Source organism: Kogia breviceps, chromosome 7 (assembly GCF_026419965.1).
Source record: "Kogia breviceps isolate mKogBre1 chromosome 7, mKogBre1 haplotype 1, whole genome shotgun sequence".
NCBI classification, from domain to species: Eukaryota; Metazoa; Chordata; class Mammalia; order Artiodactyla; family Physeteridae; genus Kogia; species Kogia breviceps.
In genome coordinates, this window is record NC_081316.1 from 6,200,783 (window position 1) to 6,222,559 (window position 21,777).

The window sequence follows — 21,777 nt, forward strand, 5'->3', positions numbered from 1 at the left end:
CTACTACGACACTGATTAACTGTGAGTCAGAAAATAAGTGTGGGGAAAAAAAAGTTTGTCCCCTGATAGTGGGCCCCCTGGTTGACCTGAGGAATCTGAACAGAGAAGGAACTGTGGAAAAACATGGCTCAGAGCCTCAGTAGAGTCTGTCTTGCCACCTCTTGGCAGCCATTTTAAGTCTTTTATCTGAGAAGGATTTCATGTCCATCACTGAGTTTCGCAGATGCTTGCATTTAAAGGTTCTCCAGAGCAGACAAGGACTATTCCCTTCATCTGCTGCTTCACATCATCCAGGTTCCACGGCTGCCTTATAACAAATTTGTAATAAGGTCTTTTAGGGACCGTGAGTCTAGATTTTTGTAGGGAGAGGATGGTTATTAAAGCTAGAGCATATTCAAAATTCCACGAGCCACAGAAGTGTTAGCTTCAAAAGTCTCAGCCCCACATCTTCTGGATCCAGCCCCAATAGGAACTTTTCTATTCCAACTTGCCACCGTCGCCCAAGAGCTGAACCTCGGCATGGGACTCAAAAGCTGTCTCTAAAGTACGAGAACCCCTGGGTTCTCTGAGAGCAGGACTGGGTCCAGGTCTTTTGATGAGGGCTCCAGTTTTCTCTAAGTAAAAGATTTCTGGTAGAGAAAAAGTCCCGGGCCTCTGGGCAGAGATTTATCTTATACAGAAATGAAGGAACTGTAGACCCGAGTAGTTTTACTGGGGAGCTCCCTCTACTGGCTCTTTGATAGCAATTCCATAACAGTCATTCTGCCCTGGTCTGTGGGTAGCAAATTGAGGCATCTCAGCTTCTTGGTGCCTTGAACCAAGGAGAAAATAAGATGTCCTGAGTCATCAAGGGAGATGAAACTCCAAAGACTGGTTTCTTCTGCCTCCTTCATAATTTCATTTAACATTTACTGGGTGCCAACACAGTGCTAAGCATCTTACTTGCATGATCTGATTAAATACTACAACTGCATGAAGCAGCCAAGACCTGGGGAGATTAAATAAGTTCCTGGCATCACCAGAGACTAGCAGACGCCCCTCAGTGACCTTCATGGTTCTTAGAATTTTCCTGAGAGAGAGAGAGAGAGAGAACTCAAGAGAAGCAAGCACCAAGGGACACCATGAAATTGGAAGTGAAATGTGTTCTTATCACCTAACTTAAATAGGTCGTATCTGGCGCTAAGATTTCTCCATAAACTTCCTGGATCCTAGACCATTTCAATCCTGTCTTTTTTTTTTTTTTTTAAATTCAGTACATAAGGCAATTACTTACATAGCAATGTTTGTCCAATCTGTGCTCCCTGAAGCCCAGACTGAAGAAAACAGAGTAACTGCCACAGTGGCTAAGAAGAATTTCCATTATGGAGATGAGGCCATTTTAATTTGTGGAACATGTTCACACTTATGTTCTTAAAATAAAATACTACGAGGTAGGTAGGGCAGGTAGCAGTACGCACATTTTGTAAGTTGAGGATTTAAATACTGAGTGCGGTGCGCCAGATTTTGGTTAGGAGCAAATGGCAGAGTCAAGACCAGAACCTTCACTCTCAGCTTAAGTTCTGACTTTATGGTTGGTGTTGGTTGAAATTGAGGTCTCAGTTGGGCTTTTTAACCACAGATAATAAAGATTGTGAAAACACCTCCTTGATTTACACACAGATCTTGTCCTAAGTCACTCCTTTCCCTGTTTCATGTTGGTTCATAATTGAGCTCCCTTGATACAGAGTCATTTGAGAACTGGGAATTACACAAGCCACTTATCTTTTTAAAGTTGGTCTCTCACCAGCCCACATTTTAAAGGTATCTAGGTCCCTGGGAGAATCCCACATATTATTTCAACTCTCCTGTATCATGCAAAGGTGTAATCCTTTTCACTTCATGCAGGAGAACCTTAAAAGCATTTTTCCACATTGGTTCTTCCTGGGGATTTGAGATACGGGCAAGTCATAGGATTCCCATTCCTCGTTGGGTGGGGTGATGGTTTCCAGTTTCACTTCGGTGTCTCTAAATCTACACAGTGGGACAGTGGTCACATGGGATATTACCTACTTCCCCACCCCTGTCCCAAGAGCTCCTACTAGCTACTCCTTTCCCTATAGGCAGAGTGATGTCATAACAGGATCAGAATGGTACCTGATGATACTAACACAAGAGATACAAGAGCAGGCTTTCTGCAGCATCTCCTGAGCAATTGGGCTGTCCCTGTCTTAAACTGAGTGGTTGGGTTAAACCTGTTGGTGCATAATGTAACCTCCTGGCCCTCAGCTACCAATGGAAGCATCTCTCTCTGGTTCGACCTGTTAATATCACAAACTGTGCTTTGCCAGAAATGTGACTTCTTGATGACTAGTTGGTTCAGATCTGCCAGTTTGGAGTGAACTCATATTTGGCCACCTGCTGGTAAGGCTGAGCATCCCTTTACCTAACCGTAGCCTTGAGCATCTGGCCCTTGTGTCCCTGACATGATCAGAGAAACTAAGATGATACCACTGAAGGAGAGGAGGGGAGAGCCTGGGACTGAGTGCTCACAGGGAGCTGTGAGTGACGGAATGTAGATTGCTGACACCCTTTCCCTTTCATTCTTGCTGTTGTAGGAGCGCCAGTGACCAAGAGGAGACCAGATGAGTTTTCAAAGCAGTCCTCAAACACCCAGGACACACCTCCTCCTTTGCCTCGTGCTTTCTGCAATGTTGCTGCTCACGTTCATCTTCCTATTAACCCTCGCCATCACCACCCTTTCCTGATCGCCATCCTTCCTCTATTCACTGTCCACCCAGCTCTTTCTCTGAGGTGCCCCTCACAGGGGCAGTTGCTGTGCTCTCTCTTTGGCATGTTCCTCTCTGAGTTATATCCAGGTGGCTGACATTAGTTTCCCTCTCTCCTCCCCCCGCCTCATGCCAGAATCAGCCCTGCACTCAGCGCCCCAGGTCAGGAAAACCACAGCAAATCCTACCTCTTCCAAAATGAAGCTGCAAGACTCTCTACCAGAGCAGTCACACTCAATGAAGGTACCCAAGGTATCTGAGAGTGACGTAATTGAAACCAGACAGACAGACGAGAAATCCCTTAATCCTAGTCATATATAGTGAAAGAGCTTACTTAGGACTGATTGAGAACAGGGGAGGTAAGGAGGAGAGAAAGAGAAAGATCCTCAGAATTGGATTGCCCCCCGAATACACGATGGAATCATCTAGATTTTTTTTTTTCTCCAATTAAATTTGCATTTCATTCTACCACATTGCTATGGCTTCACTCTAGACATTTTCATTTGAGATCCAAGGTTTTTCTTCATGGGTTCTGAGCCACAGGTTCCTGTATGGTGAGGTAAGTGACCTTTGCCAGCACTGTCTAGGATGATTGGTAATGATCTCAGAAACCCAGGGCTCATGAAATAGATCTACCCTGTTAGGCTTGTTAAGATTTGTCATTTATTGCTTCCTTTTGACCTGAATGCCCTTCGGGGATCCCAGCCCTGACACAGACATTGGTCCAGCCTCACAATGTTAATCTAGACTACAAAACAGAACAGACACCCAGGATTAGCCCAATCAGAATTTGTTGAGGTCAGAATGCTCTCTTTCTCACAATCACTTCAAAAAGCGTGGTTCTTGGAAAACCCACTACACCTAGAAAGTATATTTTCTCTCCCCTACTTTTATTTCCACTTTTAGGGGTAAGCTAGAACCAATGGAAGATGCCACGTTTTCACATGTGAGCTGAAGGTCTCTCTTCTCATGAAAAGATTCAGACTCAATCCATTATTTAACTCATAGCCTTGCCAATAAGTACAAAAAACTGGCCAATCAGCAGACATGTTAGTCCATTCTTCCACTGTTGCACTGTCTATATTTATTGGACAAGGAATCAGAGATGCAATACCCATTTTTTACTGTTGGACTATCAGATATAGCGATCCAAGTCTAGCAGGCCAGCAGCTAATTTAAGGCTGCTTTAAAAGTGAGAGGATAAAAAGTTCAGCTAATTCAGATCCACTAGACACCCCCCCACCCCCGAAATGAATTTGTGATTGAGGTCTCTCTGCCCACTGAATTCAGGCGGGCGGTCCATCAACCACAAGATTAAAGCCAGACTCACGCAGCTATCTTGAAGCACCCCGCGCATTATTCTTTTCTCCCCATTATCCAAAGCTCTGATCCTTTTCTATGTAGCCTCTGCTAAACGAAAGCACTCCGGTATCCCGAGCCCCACCCCACCCAACCGCTTCAGCCTCAGCCCCCTACCATGTGCTTGCTCCGGCTTCCTTGTCTTTGCTTAGATCCTCGCCACGTAACCCACTCTAGACGCTCTTGGGTGACCCTCTAGGTCCCCATTCTCCCAAACGTGCTTTTCATCTGGTGAGGCATGGGAAAACCTATCATCTGGTTCTCCAAGCAGTTAGAGGGGCATAGGGTGGGGAGGAGGGCATTTGAAAGAGCTTGCTTCTTGATGATGGAGGTGTGCAAAGAGGAGATATTGTCTTAACTGTTCTGATATTGAACACTGCCATTGTTTTCAGGTAGATAGAGAGTTGAGACTCTTGAGTGCTGATGGCAGCAAAAGAAAAGGGAGGGGCTGGAAGTCTAGTCACTTTCCTTCAGCATGCAAGTGATCCTTAAAAATATCACCCTCAAACCTCCAAATGTGCTGCCTTGTTAAGAAGTGTTTTCCAAGACCAAATGTACCTCTTGATCAGGGTAAGTGATGAAACGTGTACTTAACAGAGGAAGGGGATGGTGGAATAGCTTGTATTATGCATATGCTGTGGCTTATCTCCCCCACCGTGCTAATGGCTTGGCTTCTAAAGTTTTCAGAATCAGGAAAATGATCAGGGATGCCAGTTTCTAAAGGTGTGAAGGAGGACCCGGACGACTGGCCAATGCAAATGCAGATTTACTGCTGTTCTCACCCTCAAACAGTTTTCTTGGGAGACTGGTCGGGGGAGTTCCTACCTCCTTCCTGGTACCACCCATGGGGCTTCCTCGGTGGAGGGGGGAAAAATGGTTGGGTGTAGCAGCCTGGATGGACAGAAAGTTCATTGCATCTCCACTTCACACTGGCCGGCTTCAGACAATTCTCTTGAGTTTTGGTCGAGGCTGAACGGGCTGGGGCTTTTGTTCGTAGAGAGTGGGGGGTGTCTTCTCATAGGCAGAGAGACTTGCCAGGGCGGGAGGGGGTGTCATATTGGAGGAATAAATCAATTTCATTATTTAGGTCACTGCTGAGAAAGTCCCAGACACCTCTAATTCCTAATGATGGAGCCTAGTACTGGTACATAAAAGACCAGATATTGGAATAGAAGCGACATGATAGGGTGACGTGAGCATGAATATAAGAGCCACACAAATAGGAATATGATCAGATAGGTCCCTAATTCTACAACTTCAAGCTCTAAGACTTTGGCACAAGTCACTTAAATTGTCTGCTTTCCATCTCCTTAGCTTTAAAATGGAAAAAAAAAAAACCACCTAATATTCTGGGAGTGATTTATGCGCTCAACAACCTAATGGAGTAGTTAACATTACTATAATGATACCCATAAAATTGCCCTTTAAGTATAAGATCATTCATGTAAAATATCCAGCATAGTGTCTGACACATCATAGGTGCTCAAAAACTATTGGATTATTCTCCCCCTACCCTGTCCCTTACTTAGGCCTAAATAGTTCTGTTCCCTGATGGAGACATCTTTAGGCCAAGAGGAATCTCTTTCCCGGACTTCTTCCCTGATAGTCTCCCCTTGGTTGATTTCCTGAGACCTGGATTTTTTTTTTTTTCCTCTTGCAAACCCAGTACTTTACCGACCGGCATTTTTCTTGGTGCTGGGAGAGGAGACAAGAGACACAGGTGGGACATTTCTTGCCTTCACTGACCCTGAAAGAGAGGAGACTCAGTTCTTTTCAAGGGCTTCGTGACAGCAGCCCACCCCACAGGCCCTCTGGGAGAGCATTAGGGGAAATGAGTCCTCCTCATGCTTGGGGTGCCCAGGGATGGGTCGGCAGTGCAGAAGGCAGTTTTCACCTTGGACAGGTTCCATGTCAGTCTATTAATTCCCTGGGTCCTTAGCTTGATTGCTCAGACAGGAATTGGGCACCACAACCCTTAGCAAAGAATGGCGGGACAGCTTGAAAAGCCAAGGTCACCAGTTCCAGTCCAGGCCTGTACCAAAAGACCTGACCGATGTGTAGGGAAACTACAGATGCTGTCTGTGGAGGACTAACTTCCTGCAAATATTTCTGCTGAGCTTCCTAGGCACCCCCTGGCCCCCAGTGTAACCACTCAGCTTGATTAGAGTAGCAAGACAGGGACAGGAAAGAGGGGGACCCTTCTGGGGGCACATGGGAAGGAGCACAGACATTGAGTCCAGCAGGCCGCCAAAGTTGGATTAGTGTAATTTGGGCTGCTGCTCTCAAAAGTTTTGAGATGCAGGGTCTGAGCACATTTCTTCTATTTGCAACTCTGCCTCTTTTGTTGGGGTTACATACGGGGTTTGCTGAAAGCTGTTAGAGGCCCCCAAAGTGATCTTGAATAAGGCTGCCTTGGCCTCAACATCAGACACAATAGCACCCAACCACCATACAGAGCATAGAAACAGAAAGCAGGCCACACAATTCTAAATTGTCTCTTCTCTGTATAGTTTATGTAGTCTATACAGAAACTGTATGGTTACATGAATTTATGCTTACACAGACCTAGTCTCATATCTCTAAAAACATACCTGCTCTGTGCCTTTAAAAACATACTTGGCCTGACACTTTCATTAATCCAACAAGACTTCACCGAAACACATGATGGGGAAGCTTTCCTGTCCCTCGGGCCACATCTGATGATCCCATGTGATAAGCCATGTTCAGTGCAAGAACCCCGGCGGACTCCGTCTCATTGATGTTTCTCCTGACTGCCCACCTCCCCACTGCAGCGACATTCTCATGTGCATACATACATGCATTCATGGAGCTAAAAATAAACAGCTGCTGATGGGCTGCCAGAGGGTGTCCTCCATGCGGAGCAGCCGTCCTCTGTCTCCCTGTTGCAGGCAAAGCTTAAGTCACGGACAGGAGTTGAGTGTACAGGACGGGCTTAAGCTTAAACCAAAATCTCTAAGATCACACTGATTAAAGGTCAGCCCCGTGGTCACTCTCTCCCATGCCTTGTGCCCCAAATTCTAGTGGTGAGCTCTGGAAAATTGTTTACTGGCATAAGGAAAATCATTGACAGGGAACGTTGATAGTTAATGTTGATAGAGGAGATGGACCGGGCATCAGGGCACGAGGTAAATAGCTCTCTGCTTTCTGGATTTCCCCCTTCTCGAGGCAAAAGTTATGCGAGGTGGATCTGGGATGCTATGTATATTTGGGGAGGGTGATCTGTGTATGTGATTTTGTTCACACCTTCCAATCTGCAAGAATTCTTCCCACCTGCATCACATCCCCAATCAATAAACCCTCCGTCATGCTGAGATGTGGCATGTCTTCTGCTGAAAACCTCAGATTCAGATACAACACACACTGAGACACACACACACACACACACACACACACACACACACTTTGTCACTCTCATGAAACAAGCTCCTTTCAAACTGGTTTAAAAATAGCACTAATCCATTCAGCTCATTTTTCAGGGGCATTATTTTAAGAAGAAAAATAGAAGATCCCCTGGTCTGTGAGAGGTAGGAAGGGTAAAGCGTCACCTAGTCTTTAAAAGTCCTGATAATGTCGCTAGAGACTAAGCCTTTTTGCAGTCTTTGTTCAATTTTCTCCTTCTACCTTTCAACAAAAGTTGTTTATTCGCTAATACCCTGCCATCTGGGTATTTATAGAGGTGGGTTTCCTTTCCGGGTGGTGGCGCGAGGGCAAAGCTGCAGCAGCAAGCCCTCCCTGTCCGTAGCCTCTCCGTCCGCTCTCCGCTCCCCGCGCCCTGCCTGGAGCACTGACTGGAGGCCCGTGGATTTGTGAATCAGCTTTCCCCTCCCCCACACAGGGGAGCCCTTAAACGCTGCTGGCCATTTGCAAAAGGCTGCGTGTATGTGTGTGTTTAATTGCAGGTTTATTTTTTCCTGCTCTGGGAGTCTGTCTGTCTGTAACTTGGATGATTGCTCTCTGGGAAGCTGTAGCTGTCTGATTCCGTGGGCGACCGAGCAGGATGCGTGGGCGCAGGAAACCGAAGAGGGAAAAGAAGGAGGGAGGGAGGGAGAAAAAGGGAGCAGGAGAGAGAGCGGGAGCCTTAGAATCTGTTACTTGCGTCACTCGAGGAGCCGGGGCTAGCTGCCCGACAAACACAGCATTAATCCGAGTTATAGCCAGAGCTGTCTCCGCTACAGCGGCCAGCTGCGAAAGGGCGGGGAAAGGACGCTCGCTCCGCCTCCATGCCAAGCCGAGTTTGCGCCGGGCGTTTGGGGAGGGGGCTGTCCTGCCGGGCAAGCCCTCGGGGCCCCGCACGCCTGGTGCACACCAGGCTGCAGCCTCCTCTGCAGCTGCCCAGCCCAAGCTTCGGGTGGCGCCCGCCTCGCTTGCTCAGTGGCTGCGCCGAACACAAAGCGCTGTCTCCGAGCAGAAGCCTCTTCTCGGCTGAACCAGACCCACCGAAGAGGAGAATCTGCACGTGACGTCAGTAGCTGATGACTGACGCAGACTGGCAAAGGAGACTCAAGGCGGCTGCTCCGCGCTGCCTTCATGAGTCTATTTTCTCCAACCCCTTCGTAGTGAATTACTAGAACGCAACACACACACACACACACACACACACACACACACACACACACACACACGCAGCCTTCAAAATACACATTTCCAAAGGCGGTGTGTTGCAAACACAGCGCGATTTTGCAAAGCATGGGTGGGAAACGTGGGAAGGGTATGGAGGAATTTTTTTTTTTCTTTCCTCATTTGGGAATCTCCAGCGTGGACAGCGTTAGACTCTAGAGCTTTCTTGGGACGCTCCTCTGGGGAAGGGGCCTAAGCATCTCCCCCCCTTTTCCCCAGCATGTAGGGATTCTGGTCAATGGAGACGTGCAGCTCTAAAAGAATACATCCACTCCAAAGCCTCTGCTCAGGGAGACAGTGAGGAGCTTGCAACAGGCAGAGGCAGATGGGAGTTAATGGGAGGGAGGGAGAATATAAGCAATATCTGAGTATTCTTCTGCTTTGAAAAACAGCATCTGCAGTAAATGCAAGTGAGTGCGGTGAGGAGGGGAGGGGGCGCTTAATGCACATGTAATGTTTGGGACGTAACGTTCCGGCGAAATGCCTTTGTGTGTAGAGGTTTTTTCAGTACTTGCTAAAAATAGCATCAGTGTTTGATCGTGTTCCAGAAATAGACCGAGGGCTGCACTGGGATAAAAAGCCAGCGCGGGTGGAAGAAAACCTGGACATCACCGCACTTCCCCTGCCCCCGCCCCCAACTATGTCTGGAAATTAATTGTTGGATTTTTCCTCTCCTCTCTCCTGTCTCCCTCTCTCTCTCCACTTTCTCTTCCCTCCCCCTATGTTTCTCTTTCTCTGTCTTAAGGAGTTCCCGTTTGGGTAAGTAATATTATGTCATGTGCATGCCGCAGACTGTGAGTATTAGCTGAGGCTGACTTTGTGCATGCTCTGGGGTTCTTTTTTGGCTGCCTTTCACCCCTTTCTAAAGAGAAGGGTGGGACTGAGTAGGCGGTGAGGGGTATAGCTGTGTTTGTGCATAATGAATTTTGGGGCTGCATGAAAAGGAACTGAAAGGGGAGATTCTTGCTGAGCCGGGAATCACCCTGACCGATCTCTGAATCAATAGCTGCAACTCTCTCTCTCTTTATGGGTCGGCGCTGTTGAGCCCTGTTCTCTCGACTGCCCCCCTCCCCTCCCCATTTTCTCTGTCTTAAAGGGTGTCCAGATACGACTTAATGGGCCATCTCTCTGCGAGATTAATGGAGACGATGCGATGTAGATTAAAATTGCATGGATGGGGCTGGGAGATAAGAGAAGGAAAAATCCCTATTCCTTTGACAAACTTCCCTGCTCGCTCCGGTCCGGGAGCCCGGCTGGCCCAGGGTGCGGTAGCTGTCCACGGAAGGCAGGTGCTGAAAATTCCCAGGTCCTCGGCGAGTTCAGCTCCGAGCGCCAGGGGGCGGGGTTGGCGCCAGCTGCGGACCGCCCCGCCCTGAATGCAGAAGCGGGATACGGAGAGGAGAGGGTTAAGGATGTTCAAAGGGGATAGTCGTGACTTCGGCGAGAGCTTTGGGGGAAAAGGAGGGGTGAGTGGGAAGGAAAGGAAAAAAAAATTTAAAGGAGGGGGAGCAAAGTGTTAGGTTAGAGGATGAGCCAAGGCCCAGCGCTCCAGGAACCGCAAGCCGGTGGTTCACCGGCTTTCTCCGCAGAGGCCAGGCACTATCTGGGTCTCCATTCCCAGGCGCCCGCACCTTCCCGCCAGTGGGTTTGAAAGATTTCTCTCCAGTGATGGTTACTTTCAAAATAAGAGGCTATAGGTTGCTTTATTCGGACCCTCGTAGCTGCCACTTCATGCCCCCACGTTCCCACATTCTGCAGTTCCCGGGAGGTGTGTTAAGGATGTGTCTGTGCGTTATGGCATTTTTCTTACTATTCCCCTTCCTTCGCGTCCTAGTCATAGGAGCCCCCAGTGAGTTGGTGGAACGAATGAATTAGAAGCCAAAACACAGGAGTTGCTGGTGCGATGCGCAGAAAATTCAGGCTTGGGAACATCGCACGGCGCCGTAAAGCCACAAGCCAAAGGGCTTCTGAAAACCTGCTCTAAAGGAAACTGGGGAGGGGCGCGTTCTTCTCCAAGTTCCCAAATGTTATTGGAGAGCCGATCAACTCCCTGGGGTTATGGGGCTGACCCAGAGTAAGACTCATTGCAGTCAGCTCCCGGTACTTTGGCCAAACCTGTAGCCAGACAGGTGAGGAGGGAGGAAGGTTATCAGAGGCCAGAGGGGGGATGAACATCACACACGCACACAAAGACATTCATGCTGATTAACTCCTCGGGGAGAAATAATAAAAATGCGCCCTCAAATAGGCCCACAAGTGTGGGCTGTAGACAGTGGGAGCGGGGGAATGAGGCAATCTTGTAGAGCTGCAGCAAGCTTGTGCACATGCAGGGATATTTTCTATATACCTGTAATAATAACTAAAAAAAAAAAAAAAAAAAAGGACGGTGAGGTAAGTATCTGCGGGGCTAGCCTTGCAGCGAAAGAGGAGGAGAGCCCAGTACTCTCTGCTCCTACTGCCCCATCCTAGTCCACTAGCAGCTCCTATTGCCCCATCCTAGTCCACTAGCAGCCTATGGCTTTAGTGACCTGGCCCCGCACTCAGGGCACCCGAGGTGGGGATCGAGTTATTTTTACTTCAGAAGCAGTCCCTCTTTGGGTGGATTTCCCCGGCTGAGACTGAGTATTCGTCAACTCATAATAGTAACAAGGGCTGTTACTGATGTTGCGGAGACTAACACAAGTAACTGCAACCCACACTTTGTCTTGACAATTCAGCTCAAACCAAAGCTGCTCGCAGCCTCTCGGTCCACCCCTCGGCCTCCTCGTCATTCACCCGGACCCACTCATTCCCTTTCCCAAGCCTCGCCCCTCTCGGCCCCACAAGTTGCGTGGTTGTGTTTACAAATCCTGCTACATTTGCAAAGGCAAGAGCTGGGGGGGGGGGAGCGGAGTGTCGGGGGGGGGGGACGGCAGCGCAAGAACACATTTGCAACACGTGGAGTGGTGGGAAGGGGGCCCCAGGGGTCATTAAGGGGGAAGGGAGGGCGCCCCTTGTCCTCACGGCGCCCCGTCCCCCCTCCTCATAGCTTGATCCAAAGCACAAGTTTACCCTCGAACTGGGTCCTATTAAATAATTCAATGGTAGCGGTGTAATTTTGGTTGGAACCAACACGGATTCCCAAGTCGTGACTGCAAAAAGTGAGTAATGCGCGCTGGCTGCGTCATGGCTCTAGTCACAGTTCATTCCGAACTGAGAAGGAATCGTGACTTCGCCTGGAGACGTCCCCTACAAGGGAGACGGCGGGGCGGGGGGGGGGGGCAAGCCACTGGGGACGGAGGTGGGGGGGAAAGACCTATCCAATGAAAACGGCGGCCAGGGGGACTTTTGAACTCCGCCGCTCGCTGTCTGGCTCTCCCATCTCGGCCCGGTGCACCTCTCTCCGCCCCCCTCCCGGCTGGCGCGCCCGCTCGCCCTCCCGCTACCCGACGAGTCCTCAACAAGTTGGAGGCAGGCAGGAGCGCAGGGGTTAAGCTCGGAAAGCCGCAATTACCAAGATCGTGACCCTCCCACACAGTACAGTAACTTATATACTTACCTGGAAGAGCCTGCTTCGCCGCTGGGCCAACACCCGTGGGGGGCGGGGACGGGCGGGCGGGAGCGGGCCGGTTGGAGAAGAGGGCGCCTTCAAGCTGGCTGCAGCGTGGACCGGACCGGCGCCCTCCGGGGCCCTCGGGACCCAGGTAAGGAGAAGGGGCTCGGCGCACAGGTCGGCCGGCGGTCGGTAGGCTCAACGGTCGGCTGAGTAGAACTTTTTTCCCCCCGGTGGCCAGCGCCGCAGCGGCGGCGGTCGCGGACTGTGGAGCCCCCTCTGGCGCGGCGGACGCGCCGACGCGCGGAGGGTGTGTGCGTGCGTCTGTCGGTCGCCGAGCTGAGGGGATGCCGTGGGAGGGTGGGAGGGTGGCAGAGCTGCCGGAGGGTGATGGGTGCGCGGAGGGGATGGGCTGACAGAGACTTGGAGACAGTCTAGATATGCTCTCTCCGGGCAAAAGCCGAACCCGAGTGTGCGTGTGCGCCCGCGCCCGCCCGCACGTCGATTCCAGGGTGGCAAAGAAAAAATATGGCAACTTTCCACCCCCCCACCCCCCACCCCGCCGCCCAAGTTCTTGCAATGTTTGCATCATCCTTCTTAGACGGACTTTTTCCCCACCGGGGGCTCCCGTTGGGGAGGGAGGTGGTCCGAACGTTCCTTTGCTCAAACCCTTCTCGGACGTTGGAGCGGGGGGTAAGGGGGAGGGGGGGGAAGACAGGAGAGGGGAAGGGTGGCGCTGCACTGGGAAGAAGGGCAACCCCTCAAAGTTTGGATACATTGGATGGCGGAGGGGGCCTAAAGGGAGAGAGGGAAGAGGGAAGGAGGGGTAACGTAGGAAAGAGATCTCCCTCCTCCTTCCACCCTAGTCTCCCTTCCCCTCCCCTCTCCTTCCTGCAGAGGCTGGAATCTCCCGACGTTGTGGGAGCCGGCGGTCGGTGAGGGGCTCGCCTCTTGTTTTTCCCCCTCAGTATTCTGCAGAATGGGTAGGGAGTGGGGGGGGGGCGGCTGCAGCAATTAAAGGGCACACGGGGCAAGTGGGCCACACACAACATCTAGACGGGTTTGGGGGAGGGTACGAGGGGAGGAGCTTCACCATTTCTATTGAGCATTCAGAACTTTCGGGGGGGGATTGAGACATCCTCATTTTGCTAGAAATAGGCTGCCAGCGTGCAGTTTGGGTATAATTTATGTTCATCTTGGCCTGTCATTTTACGTCTGAATGTTCTGGCTTCGGTCCTGTTGGGAGAGGTCGCTCTCTTGAAGCCCCCTCCCCTTTGCCCAATATCTCACGCCCTCCCCCTCACCTGGGCTGGAATGGGGGCAGGGGGCTTGGCCGGAATTTTTGCAGCAACAATATTTTAGTGTTCCAGTCTGGGTTTTGTTAAATAATTAGAAATGGAAATATTTTTTTCCTCCCTCCCCTTTCTGGGAAAAAAAAAAAAGGAAATGTGAGCTCTCTCCTGATTGGTGGGTGACGATTTTAGTCCGCACCAATGAGCTGGCGGCCTCGTCTGTATTTATTTAGTGCTCTGGGGGAGTTTTTCTCTTTACGCAGCGCCTGTAGTCACGGCTGGAGCCTCTGTTGGGGGACTAGAAGGGACAAGAGGGGGTTCAGGGAGAATCCGAACTGTACCTGTTCAGAGATCCGCGACCTCGCAGCCGGGGCTGGCGGCGCCCTGAGAGGGGAAAGAGTGTGTGATAGGACAGATAGGCGGGGAGGCTCGGGTGCTGGGGTACGGGAGAGGGGTGGAGGCTGCGCGCCGGGATCCCCGGCCCCCCTCCGCGCTCCTCCTCTCGCTTTCCACACACCCAGCTCGAGGCTGTGCGGACTGCTTCGGGGGATCGCGGACAGTGTGGAGAAACGGAGGGGTGGTCGAGGGGCTACGGGAGGGGCGAGAGCGGGGCGGGCGGCGCTCGGGGTGGAAGGCTGAGCCGCGTTGGAGCGCGCTGGGGAGACCCAGCCTGCTCGGCTCCGGGGTTCGGAGACAGCCTGGGCTGAAGGCGGCGGCGGCGGACCGAAGAAGCCAGCAGACTATGCCCTTCGCGAATCTTTTTGCGGTCTGGGCTTGCTGTACATAACTCAATAGCCGGAAGCCCTTACCCCAAAAAGCATTCGCGGAGGGCGCACTCGTCGAGAAGACTGCAGCCGCCAGCGATCGCCGGAGTCCGCACCTTCCCGAAGCGGCTCGGTCCGAGCCTTTCCCAGCCCTCTCCCCGTTTTCCGCGGAAGAATCAATCCTTTCCCTCCCGTCCTTCCCGCGCTCCCCGAGGCTTTGGTCGCCGCCTGTCCTCCGCGAAGGTCCCCTACCCCCAACTTTTTTAGTCGACTTTGTATCACAGGGGGAATCGGAGCAGGCGGTGTGCGTGTATTTTCGGAGAAGTCGGAAGGAGCTAAAATACAATAAAAGTTTACACAAGTTGTGTCTTCCCCCCAACGGCTGCCCACACCCCGAATAACCCCATTCACCCACTCCAGAAAAAAGGATCTGGTCTTAGGGCCAAGTCGGCACCTGGAATATGAATCAGTTGAGGACATCTTCTAGTCATTTTTTGACCCTAAAGATTCAACTCTGCGGTATAGGGGTGGGGGAGCCCTTGAGGGAGGGGTGGAGAGGCCTCAGCATCCCCTGTCCTAGTGGGGAAAGGGGAGGTGAGGCGAGCCGCGGTGAGCTGGGCAGCTCCGAAAAAGAGGGAAAACACGCAGGCACCGCCCGCTCCCCGGAGTCCCTTCTTCCCCCACACCTGCTTCCAACCCAATTTGAGGCGTTTTGCAGCCTCGGGTCCCCCCATCTCGCCCTTTTCAAAACTAAGTAGCACAGTAGGGGGTAAAACAGGTGAAAACTGGGGAGAGCCCCGCAGAGAAGGAGGTTTTGAGAGGTGCGGTTGCACTCGACTCAGAAGCTTAGCAGTAGCTGCAGCAGCCCAGTCCTGGCCTCTCTGGGTGCCCCGTCCTGGGGAGGGAAGCAGAGCTGCAGGACTGGGCATCGTCTGTGGGTCCCCCTCCTCTCCTCCCCTCCCACTCCTTGCAGTCGTGACCACTTCTGTTACAAGTGGCACAAACCAGGCCTTCGCCGTGCTCTGTGCCCCCGTGCCCTGCGTCAGCTAGAAACACTGCTAGACGCCCTCAGGGGCCGGACCAGAAGGACACACAAACACACGGGCGCCCACAGGGATGGACACGGGCAGAGGATGAGTCTAGGGATATGAGAGTCCGAGACCCGAGGGCTGCGAAGCTTCGCATTTTCGGGGAGGGCCTGAATTCCCCCCGCACCCCAACCGCCGTTCTTCCAGCAAACTAAGTGTCCGCTCTCATTCCCCTCTCCGTTAGCTGAACACCCAGATGCTACCCTCTCCCGAGTAAGGAAAAGGGCTCCGAAGTCCGAGAGTGCTGGACCGAGTCAATCTTTTCTAGTTCAGCCCGCGAGAAGGCTCCGAAGGCGAGGACTCCAAGCTCCAGGGATAAATCAGAGACCATCTCCCCAGATAAAGGAGATTTGCCCTCCCCGGTTGCGTTTTCTGAAAGAGTAAAAGGGTCCCTAAGATCTGCAAAGGAGATGGAACCAAAGCAAAAGCTCTGGAGGGGTTTCCTCCCTGCCTCTCACCTGGGGCCGTCTGTGGAGCGATAGCTTCGCGGAGGGAGAGGCGTTAAGAGCCAGGCTAGATTAAAAATAGCTTCACCCCGTGTCCCTTCAGCTCCTCTTTTGTTTTTTGCGTCTTACATCCCCCTTCTCTCCCCAGCCATAGAGCCCTCTTCTCTCCCAAAGCCGGAACCTCCACCAGATTGTGGAGAGAGGTGACCTAAGCGAAGTGAACTTGCACGAAATGGTTGAGCACCCTGAGTGCAGGCGGCTCGAGGTTATGCGCCCCTGGTCCCCTCACTCCTCCCACGAGGTTAGGTGTGGGGCTGGGGCTCCAGAGCCCAGGAGTACCCGGCCGAAGCCGGCGTCGTGCGCGCCCGAGCGAGTCCTCGCCTCGCCTCGCCTCGCCTCGCCTCGGCCAGACAACTGTTGCTGCTTTGAAGCTACTGCTGCTGCAGCACAGCTGCTGGGGCGGCCGCACGCCGGGGCAGGGGCCGCTCACTTCTGATCCGGGCCGGGGGGCTTGCTCAGAGGGGTGTCTGATTCCGGGTGGGATCAGAGGAAAGCCCCCCTCCCCTTTCCCTTCACCATCAGTGACAATTGGTGGCTTTTTGTGCCTCTTTCCTTCTCTCCTTAGGGCAGTTGCGTCAGCCCGAGGCCAGTGGGAGTTGGTCTCCCCCTTTCTCCCCACTTTCCCTTTGCTGAGGAAGGAGGGCAAAGCGGGGGGGAATTTCTTTGAACCCTCAAACTGCTAACGCACACACCTTTTGAAAAATGCCACATCACTCAGTAAGCCAGGGGCCTGATGGAAACTTCCAGGCGCTTGCATCTGATGCAAACACTAGAGCTCCTAAATTAGGGAAGGAAGTAGCAGCTCGAGACCCTTCCTTACCCCAGTGTGCTTCTCCGTGGGGAGTAGGAAGTGTCCACGGAGTCACTGGGGATACTTGGTGCCTGAGCCCATCAGCTAACTTAGCTTTTGACTGTCTTAGAAAATCAAGACCAGGGGTGATCTCTAGAGCTGAGGAAGGGGTGAAGGCACACAGAGCCCCCTCCCTACCACCTGCCCCCTAGTGGCTGGGTCTGGGTGGGAGGTTCTGCATGCTCTCACCCTCAGACCCACTTTTGGCTGCTCTGCGCCTGCACTGCTTCCCCTCTGCCTCTCCTCTACCTGTGGCTAGAGCCAGGTTTCCTTCTCTTGCCTGGCTCTTTTGCCCCTTCTAGCCTCTTTCCAAGACCTTTGCTTGCTTTGAATCCCTGTCTTAGCTACCTTAGGCTGGAGGCAAAGGAAGGAATTGAGTCAAAGGCACTGGGCACACTTGCTGCAATCTCAGACCAGGACCCTCTTCTCTGTCTCAGGGATTCTCTAACTGGGGGGGCGGGGGGGGGGCTGTGTAGGCATCTCTGAAAAGCTCCCCTCTTACTTCGGCTCCCCTGCCTTGTAGCTCTTGGCCCCGTGCACCCCTCTGCCCTTTTCCTTCCCTGTAGCCTCCCTACTCTGTGATTTCCTGCAAAATGTCCCAGCCCCCAAACTCTGCCATTCTCCTTCAGAGCCAGCAAAGTAACCTTGCCCATCTTTGGCCCTTTCAGGTTGTCAAACCTGTCTTGACACCCGGAGGTCTGCATGAGGGGTGGCCACTGAAGGAAGGGGTCTCAGAGGCCACAGGAGCTGAAGAGCCTGGACAGATGATCTCTGGAGTCCCAGGTGAGTGCAAAGATACCTCGGCCCATGGCCCCTTGGCCTGGGCAGTGTGTGTACACTCCCCACTTGGTGATGAGACACAGGGAAGCCAGAGATCCAGTGCTTGGGGATGATCCTCATGGCTTAGCCTTTGGCAAAGGAAAACATCCATCATACAGGTGATTAGGAGGGACACAGTACACCTGTGATAAGACAGGCCTATTTCCGGTCTTATCCCCTAGCAGGACTTGAGCTTGGGTGTTTGGAAGCTCCCAAGCCCCCGGTACTGAGGAGTGCAGGCCTCCTCAGTGGGGCCCACGGTTGCCTCTCTGCCTCCACGACCTGGGCTATGTCAGGCCTCTCAGGGGCCCGGGAGAGGTGTCGAGTTGAAGGGTCATTTGCTGCTGAGCTTGGTTTCTCTGAGGAAGCCAAAACGTTGAATTATGTCTCCTTAACTGGGGTTCATCATACGAAAGACAGGAAGAGTTTTAGGTTACTGATTTTTTTTTTGAGGGGTAAGGCATTAAACTCTAAATACATTTACTTTTCCTATTAACCAGCAAACTCCTTTGCTCCAGAGTTTTTGTTTAGATTCCTTTCTGAGCTTGAGAGTCATACTGTGATTCTTATTGGGGAATTCAGTTCAAAGCTAGGCAGAGAATTCTGAAACCCCAGGACCGTTAGATTTGTGAAGTAGGGAGAAAGCAAGCTAACCGTTAGACTTGTGAAGTAGGGAGAAAGCGAGCTACCTGACTTATCCTTGACTGTTATGTGAGCAAAATGTAGGAAGGTGCCAGAAATCTTAGACGGAAACTTGAGGCTCATGGTAGAACAGAAGCACATTCCATGGAAGACCTTCAGATCACTGTACAACAGATCTATTAGCTGTGTTAATTAACTGACTGCTACATAGATTTTGTGAAATGTTTACATTTTGAGAATGGAATTTAATAATAAGTTAATTGACTGGAATCCCCTATAATCCCACCATTTAAACTGAGGGTGAGGTCTTCAAATCATTAGCTGAACCTAACTTCTTTTAAATTCCCCTTTCGAATATAAGGATCTGAAGTTTGCAGCATCTGTCTTAGAGCAATAGGGCTGTTGTGCATTCCAAGAGGTTAACATCTCCCCCTTTAACTGATATTTCAATTGCCTTATAGAGAAATCTAAGAAAATAATATGCGGGGGGTGGGATTTTCTTGCCTGAAAGGTAACCTTTTCTAATCACATTTGAAAAATCTATCCATGAGTTAAACCTCAGACTTAGATATAATATGTAGCATGCAAAAGCTGGAAAGAACGGTAGCTATCCAGACCAATACCTTTATTTTATAAATCAAGAAATAGAGGTTCAGAGAGGTTAAGTGATTTTACCAAGGTCACACAGCTGGGACTCTTAACACCGGTTGTTTATTGTCTACTCTCGGTTCTTCCTTTTTCGCTAAATAATTCTTAGCACTACCAAATAATACTGATAATCCACAAACACAAATTGTAACAGATATCCTTCCAAAATGACTTGCATTTAGGATGCCAGGGTTCGAAGAAGAGTTTACCTAAAGTTTCTTCTGCTAGCAGTTAGCATTCTGGGGGCATCACTAGGTCAGGCATGGCTCTCCTCTCTCGCCTCTGACATGTTCTAGACCTCAGTGCCTCCATGTTGGCCTCGATCTGCTTAGGAAGTCACCAGCACAAGAAATTTGCTGTGTCACAGAATCTGAGTACTGGTCTCTTCCAGAGTCTCTCCTAGCATGAAGCAGTTCCATGAGGCCTAAGCCTCTCTCCCTTATTTCTTTCCTAGGGCTGGCAGTTTGAGTCTCATCCGCCTTGCCTACTGCGCTTGACTGTGAGCTGTTAGGAGGGTAGTAATGCCCAATGGAATTCTCCCAGGGTCTTCTAATTACTCTACAAGCGAGGAAGGTCCGCAAAAGGAGCTTTTAAACCAAGCAGGGATTCATTTGATCCTTGTCCCTCCGATATCTTTTAGAATGCTGCAGGTCATCCTTAGGACAGTGGCTTGGCCTGGTCAGTTTTAAGCTTAAGCTTTACTGCCCACCCCTAGATCCAACTCCACTATTTCAGCTCTACATATTTCCATCAATGACAGCCATTTTGATGCCAGTATTAATCATGTCTTCAGCACATAGGAATAATAGCCATGCTGGGTGTGCTACCACCAATAAATTATTCTGAGGGCCTTTTTCATAGACTCTCCCAGCTGTTTGCTCCCCCACTCCTCTTTCCAGATGTGCACTTACTGGCAACTTCTAACTAGGAAACAGGATCCATTTCTCAGCTTAAAAAGAAACAGATTGGGGGGAAGAAAAATAGAATGAAAGATACAATTAAGTTAAAAAGCAAAACAAGGGGATTGACAAATGATGAAAAGTGTTAAAAGAGCTAATTCTATCTGGTCCTGACTACTTAGGTTCATGACCCTGAAAAAGCAACTATATCCTTCCTCGGCTTCTCTTCTCCATCTATAAAATTAGGTGCTTTAGAGCTCAGACCCCTTTTGTTCATTCATTTATTCAACAAATGTTGAATGTTTACTGTGTCCTTACTATGTATCAGACCTTACTCTAGGCATCAGAGATGTAAATAAATTATTCTCCCTTTGATAATCTAATGAAGTTATGGACCTTCCTCCCAGAAAACACAACAAAACAAAACAAGAAAAGGAAAGAGAAAAAAGAAAAACACAGATATTTTACATATAGTTTCAAGGAGCTCATGACCTCCCTAGGCCCCGTGGGCCCCCAATTAAACATTTTTCATCTAGTTAGTCTCTAAGTCCTATATTTTACAATATTAAGGTTTGCAGCTTAGGCTGCATCATCAAATCTTGATTTGTAGCTGTCTTTTTTTTTTTCCTAGCAGCACTCTGTTGTATTTTTAATCACGATTTTTGGTCCCCCTTTTTTGTAGAACAAATATTTGGAATTTAGTTAACACTGCAAAAGGCTGAGCAGAAAATCTGTAACTGAAAGGCAAAGCAGGCATGGAGCTGAGGGACAGAAGCAGATGAGAAGTTTTAAGGACCGAACCTAGCCCAGTCCTGCAGAATTTTGAAGTGACAATCCATCTCATAGGTTAAGCATTCTTGGCGAAGTCTGGTGATTTGGTGGAGGGAACAGAGGTTGGTGTTGGAGCTAGACAGTGTGACGTCTCAACATCAGGACTCATAGCAAAGATGGATTTTTTCTGGTGCTTTTGACCATCAAGGAAAATCAGAGTTACACAGGACAGGGATTCCTTGAGAAGGAAAGGAACGGTCCATTGCTTGGATTATTAGGTTGGTAGACTGACCCCGTTGGGTTGGTACATTGCTTCTGTGTAGCATAGCCAGGGGCTTTATGGCAGGCAGTTATGCTGAGGTCTTCAGTAAAGAAGAAACGGGCAGTCTTTAAGACTCAAAGTGGACATGGAGAGGTCAGCGTGCAAAGGTTTTGCCCTCATTTCGAGTCTTCCAAACCCTCTTTCTCCCCTGCCCTTAGTTCTCTCAAAATTCCTCCTTGCAATGAGGAAGATCTGACCTTTTTCATTTAGGGTAAAGGGTGTTGTTATGGACTTCAGTGCTCATCAGGTACTGATGCAAACTTTACTTTCAGGGACAGCTAGATGCTCTTACTCAGCACTCCCAGGGTGAACAGCTGTGGAAGGCACTGCTGGGAGATGACCTTGGAAGTGGAAGGTCTGGATTAGGATCTGAATTTGTAAAGACTTTGTGATAGATTGTGGGAGGAGCCGGTGAAGTGTGTGAATTTCTACTTAAGCAAGAAAGCAACAGATTGCTGCTGCTAAGGCTAAAGGATAGAGAGATGCAAATCAGTAATTTTCATTTTCTCAATTTCCTTATCTGCAAAATGGGAATAACAATAACAACCATAAGGTTCTGGTGAGGATTAAATAGGATTATGCATGTAAAGAGCTTCATATCTACTCAGTGCTCAATAAATGTTAGTTGTTATTATTATGTTGTTTTTTTTTTTTTTTTCCCTGCCTGACACATATAGCAATGGCATATAAGTCTTAGATCATGGAATCAACAGTCATAGGACCAGAGCTATTCCCTGAGCAACAGATAAAAGATAATCTTTTCTGAAAGCATCTGTCCATTTGCTCCATAGCCTGCCAGTGTCCAGGATTACCCGGCTGGGAGCAACTCAGAAGGGCTGATAGGAAAATCTTTTTCTCTACTTGATGTGTCCCTACACAAAG

General features: G+C 50.2%; 2 long non-coding RNA genes across 4 annotated transcripts in view; one reads left to right on the forward strand and one right to left on the reverse strand.

The window, feature by feature from the left end:
* The window catches only part of LOC136794456 (uncharacterized), a 28,577-nt gene extending 15,967 nt beyond the window's left edge, over positions 1-12,610 (reverse strand). For both annotated transcript variants that reach the window (XR_010841226.1, XR_010841227.1), the window contains exon 1: positions 12,301-12,610. This is a non-coding gene — a long non-coding RNA (uncharacterized lncRNA). The remainder of the gene's footprint in view (positions 1-12,300) is intronic.
* Positions 11,976-21,777, forward strand: part of LOC131760137 (uncharacterized) — a 91,393-nt gene continuing 81,591 nt past the window's right edge. The window contains exons 1-2 of one of the 2 annotated variants that reach the window (XR_010841224.1): positions 11,976-12,445; positions 17,463-17,577. This is a non-coding gene — a long non-coding RNA (uncharacterized lncRNA). The remainder of the gene's footprint in view (positions 12,446-17,462; positions 17,578-21,777) is intronic. The other variant, XR_010841225.1, reaches the window with a different exon arrangement.